The sequence below is a fragment of the Meleagris gallopavo genome, chromosome 17 (genome assembly GCF_000146605.3).
Source record: "Meleagris gallopavo isolate NT-WF06-2002-E0010 breed Aviagen turkey brand Nicholas breeding stock chromosome 17, Turkey_5.1, whole genome shotgun sequence".
In the NCBI taxonomy this organism is placed as follows: Eukaryota; Metazoa; Chordata; class Aves; order Galliformes; family Phasianidae; genus Meleagris; species Meleagris gallopavo.
Genome location: NC_015027.2, coordinates 11,232,516 through 11,237,813, shown reverse-complemented (window position 1 = coordinate 11,237,813; position 5,298 = coordinate 11,232,516).

Here is a 5,298-nt window from a genome sequence, read left to right as displayed (position 1 = left end):
AAAATTGTTAAAGCTGTAAAAGATCAATAGTGAAGATTAGTGTATTAGAAATTGCATGGTGGCTCATAATGATCTTACCCAACATGATTAAGGATTACGTTACTATAAGCCAAAAGACAATAAAATAAATGTTACCCTTTTCACTGTACAAGGTCGGGTTGTCTCGGTGTCCCAGTTATTTGCCTGGTTGTCCTCTCCATCCTTCCTCCAAGGTCTGCTTTGGTTTGGTTCGATGTTAACGCGATGACCGCAGTGAGACGTTGGGGTTACGTTGGTCCGTCATCTCCCGGTGGGAGCTCTGTCTTATGTCACACTGGGGACGTCCCTGGAGATGGGCTCTGTGGTCACGGGGCATCACACGCCCACGTCCCCAGCGCTCCCTGCCCTCGGCCATGCGGCGTCGGTGTGGCCGGACAGCTCCGGAGCAAGAGACACCCAACCAAGGATGGTGCCATCACCCATCCATTGGGCTCTTCCTACAGGACCACCTCTTTGCTCCCTGCTCGCTCCGGGAGCTCAGATCCCGCATTTGGTAACAAAGGGACATCAAGGACGGATCCTCTGGCACAGGGCCATAGGATCATAGAATCCCCCCGAGGTTCTGCTGCATGGCGTTGCTGCCTGGCCCCAGAAGGGGATGAGGTTTGAGATGCTCACAAGCTCTGTGCTTTGCTTATCCAGGGGTTAGGATCTAACCTGGAGTTGTTGCAACTAAAGGGCCAAGGGAGAACCTTGTAATAATTCTCCTAGTAGAGTTTTTGTCCAAATTATTCATCGGATAGGAATATCAAATATTTGTAGGTCTCTGTTTGGTTAAGGTTGGTGCCTTCACTCTGCTCCCAGCTTGGTCTGAACGCTGTTTCCTATCCTTATCACCTCCAGGTTTTTTTTCTCTGCTGTTTTACACGAAGAAAGGAGGAGGATGGAACTGGCTGGGGTGGGAGGGAGGAGGAATGCCTCCAGGGAGAGCAGTGGGACGGGCGCTCTGTGTCTGAACATTGAGTTCCTTTGTACTGTACATCTTTTTACTTTGGAATTTGCAATAAAGAGCTCTGTCCATCTGATTTTAACACCTTCTGCTGGCTGCCCTGTCGTTCTGTTCCCCTCACGTTAACAGAGAGTATTCACCATCAAAAGCAATGTGCGAATTCACCCTGGTGTCCGGGCAGCTCTGGGAATGGGAAGACACAAACTCCTTTTTCTGCCCCAAAAGCACAAGAAGCACAACAGTAACATGACCTAAGTCTGGCCAGGGATGTGGTATTGGAGCAATGCACACAGGGCTGAGCTTTCGGGATTGAGGTTGGCCGTTTGCACAAGGTGCATTGAGCCACTGCAGTGCAGAGGCTGCTTTTGGCTCTGTAAAGAGTTCTGCAGTGCCTTGAGCCCAACCAAGTGATCACTGTCAGAGTAGAAACAAAAGCTGTTCTTCATTCCCCAAGCAGAGGGAAGAGCCCTGCGGAGGCTTTATAGAGCAATGCTTGGATGCGGTGCGTCCTGAGAGAGCACCTGAACCCACGTGGGACCAGGAAATCCCCATTGCAACAACCGCACGGAGCTCACCCCAAACTCAACGGGGCACCCTCAGGCTTTTGGAGAGGCCAACCTGCACTCGTAGAAACATCCTGCTGTACCCGCTGTGCGTGTGCTCCACGATATCCCCCTCCCCCTGCAAACACACAGCGCTCCCACGAGCCCCGAGCAGCACGCAGGGCCAGCCCTCATTCCGCTCCAGAGTTAACACTGCTGCCCTTTGCCTGGGGCTGGCAGGGACGCGGTGGACGACGTGCTGCAGCGCAGCAGATGGCAAAGCAGCGTCCGGGAACAGCGGGGCGGCCGTGCAGCTCTGACCTTCCCTTCCTGGAAGAAACAGCCCCGAGAGGAGCAGCGCTGTGCCAGGAACCCACGGTGCTGCTGCTCCAGGAAACGGCACTCTCTGAAGGGAAGGAGATACAATTTCATTTATAAAGCATTCTGTGGTTAACTGCTTCGCTCGTCTTTCAAAGGTGTCGTCGGTGCGACTCAGCCTCTATTTTCTTCTCTTTTCTTTTCCATTTGTGTGGATCGGTGCAAAGCGTTTCTTGATGCAAAGTAGAGGTTTTAATTCCAATGACAGCAATGCAGATGGTGGAGTCAGATCCGGAGCAAAAGAAGTTTCATTCCTGCAGAGGACTTTCTAAGAAATGGAGACAAACACTCAGACACAACATAACAGCAGCTGAACAACAACTGCTCCCAAAACAAAGCTGCAGGAGAGCAAAGGATGCTGAAATGCTCAAACGGGATTCCTGTAGGGCTGGGGATGTTCCCACATGAGGGAGGAACAATTTCCCCATCCCCTTCCCAGGCATCCTGAGAGTATCGTGGCAACGGTCGCAGCAGAGAATCCCCCCCAGTGGGGGGAAGGGAAAGAAGAAGAGCTCAGAGATCCCATGCTGCGCTTGGGGACCACAAGTCCAGGGGATCAGAGACCCAACCAAGGCTTGGAGACACCTCTGGGGACTCAGAAACCCAACCAAGGCTTTGCAGACCCTATTGAAGGCTGGGAGACCCCACTGGGGACTTGGAGACCCAACCAAGGCCTTGTTGACCCCATTCGATGGAGAGCTCCAAGGGCTGCAGCGGTGATGTGGCCAAGGGAGCTTAGCCTGGCTCCATCCCTACCCAAGGAGGTTCCAACACCCGGTGACAACTCACAGGAGATGCCCAATGGACATCCGCCTTCGGATGCTCAAGGCAACCTAAGCCAAGAACAACACACAGGGCTGCTCTCTGGCTCCACAAGTCTTTATTGCTTCGTTTTCCCACCAGCGCCTGATGGTGATGCTCCAGTTCAGTCCTGCCCCCACCTCACGAGGTGACCGAGCCCAGAGCCCAGTGACAGGAGAACACAGTGACCACAGCAACGAGGACGGAGGCGATGAACCCTCCGAGGATACCTGAGAGCACGGGGCCCACCCAGCCCAGGGGGCTGCGGGTGTAGGGAGGGGGCGGCCGCCTCTCAAAGCGCAGATCCCCCACATCCCCCGAACCCCTCCTGCTCCGTGCCATGCCGTACTGCTCGCCCTGCAGCAGCAGTGAGGAGGTGAGATGCTGCACGCTGCGGCCGTACTCCTCCACGTTCTTGCGCAGCTCCAGGCTCCGATCCTGGTTCAGGTTTTTCCCCAGCTCCCGGGCGATGTCAGGGCGCCCGATCTGGCGGAGGCTGCGGGCCAGTTGGTCCCACGATGTCACCTCTCCCTCCATTTCCAGCCACCTCCGTAGAGCCTCCGAGCAGCCGGGGCGGTGGCGTGGGACGCGGGGATGAACGCTGTCCTTTGGGTTGCGCTCCGGTCCCCTCGTGTCCTTGCTGGTTCCCATCAGCTGCCCCTGGAGCTGGCGGCACTCAGATGGGGACAGCAGCGCGGCGATGCGGGCCATGGTGTGACGGCCAACATTGGCTGCCACTGCGTCCTCACAACGCCCACCCACTGCCACCAAGAGCAGGACGAGCCCCGCAGGTGCCAGCATCGTTCCAGTGCCCATTGCCATGACGATGTCCCCAGCTGACATCACACAGTGGCACATTCCAGGGATGTGTCTCAGCCCCTTCCCAGTTCTGAGCATCTCCTGCACTCCGCTCAGCCCCAGACCCATTTCTCCCCCCAAATTCTGCACGAGGACAGCCAGCATGGGCGCTCCATTCCCAACAGAGCAGCACCAAAAACTGCTGCTGTTTAAGAACCATTTGGTCGATGCCCTCAGACGCTGGGTTTGATTTTGGGCTGTGCTGACTGGAGCCTGGAGTCGGATGCAATGATCCTTATGGATCCTGCTTGGGGTGTCCTACAGAAGGGCCAAGAACCTCGTGCTGCCTGCAAAGCGCCTCAGGGCACCTTTGCCACTTCTAGCAGCATCTGTCCATCCGTCTGTCTGTCTGTCTGTCCATCCGACTATCCGTCCTTCCGTCTGTCTCTCCATCCACTCATCTCTCATCCATCCATCTGTCCAACCATCCATCCATTCACCTCTCACTCATCCAGCTGTCCGTCCATCCATTCGTCCATCTCTCCGTCCGTCCGTCCGTCCGTCCGCCGTAACCACGAGGTGGCATTGCAGCTCCGGTCACAGCCGCCTCCCATCGGCTCACCCCGTTCCCATCCCGTTTCTGCAGCTCCGCTCTGCTCCGCGCTCCCCAGCACAGCCCCAAAAGTGGGGCAGACCCAGGAGCCCCTGAGAAGAGATTCCCCCAAAGATTGCAGCCGTCACACAGCCTTAACGAGATCACTTTTTCCACTCTCACCTTTGCATTTACAACACTCCCTCCCTCCCCTCCCCCCCCAAACTGCCCCTAATGAGGGGATGTGCAACACCTGGACCCCCCTCAAATGAGGACTGGGGACACCTGCACCCAAACTGCCCCTATGGAAGGGATGGGCAGAGCTGAGCCCCAGCTGCCTCTATTAAGGGGCTTGTCCCCTCCCCCAAGCTGTCCCCTATTAATGGGATGAGGCACTCCTGGACTCCCCCAAAACACTCCTAGTGAGTGATAGGGGCACACTTGGACCCCCTCTGACAGCCCAGTTAACGGGACCAACGGTCCTCCACCCTCGACCCCCCCCCAACGGTACCCCCTAATAACGGGGTACTACGGGTTACCTACTCCTTCGGAACGTCCCCCACGCTTTTTCCTAGCTCCACGGCCACCACCTGGACCCCCCCAACCCACCCCTAACGAGGGATGGGGCACACCTGGACCCACTGCCCCTCACTGCAATGCTTTCTCCTCCTGCAGCATCCCCCTTGTCCCTCTGTCCCCCACAAAGTCCCCTTGTCCCTCCCTGCTCCCCCAGCCACCCAGTTTGGGGCTGAAAATGATGAGATGGGGCAAAAGCTGGTGCCAAAACCATGGGATCTCCGGAGGGTTTTCTGTAATCTCTTTAATACTGTGTAATACTTTTCTTTTAAAATACAGTATTTCTTGAGGTAGACCATTACAGCTCGAAAGCATTTCTTATTTTCAGACATCAATAAGACATGAATTAAATATTTTCATGTACAATACGTTGCAAAATGAGGTAGAAATGGTTACAGAGAGTGTACAAAGTCAAATAATGATAATTAATAATAATAATTAAAAAAAAAAAAAAGTCTTCAGGAACCCAGTACCACTTTTTGGAGGAGGTGGGGAGGAGGCGGAGGTGCATCCCCATTAATGCCCTTTGTGCAGGGGCTCCCGTGCACACTTCAATGGGAAAATGAGAAAAAATGGGGAAAAGACCCCCCAAAATTGGCTCCTTTGGCATCCTGAGCACTGCG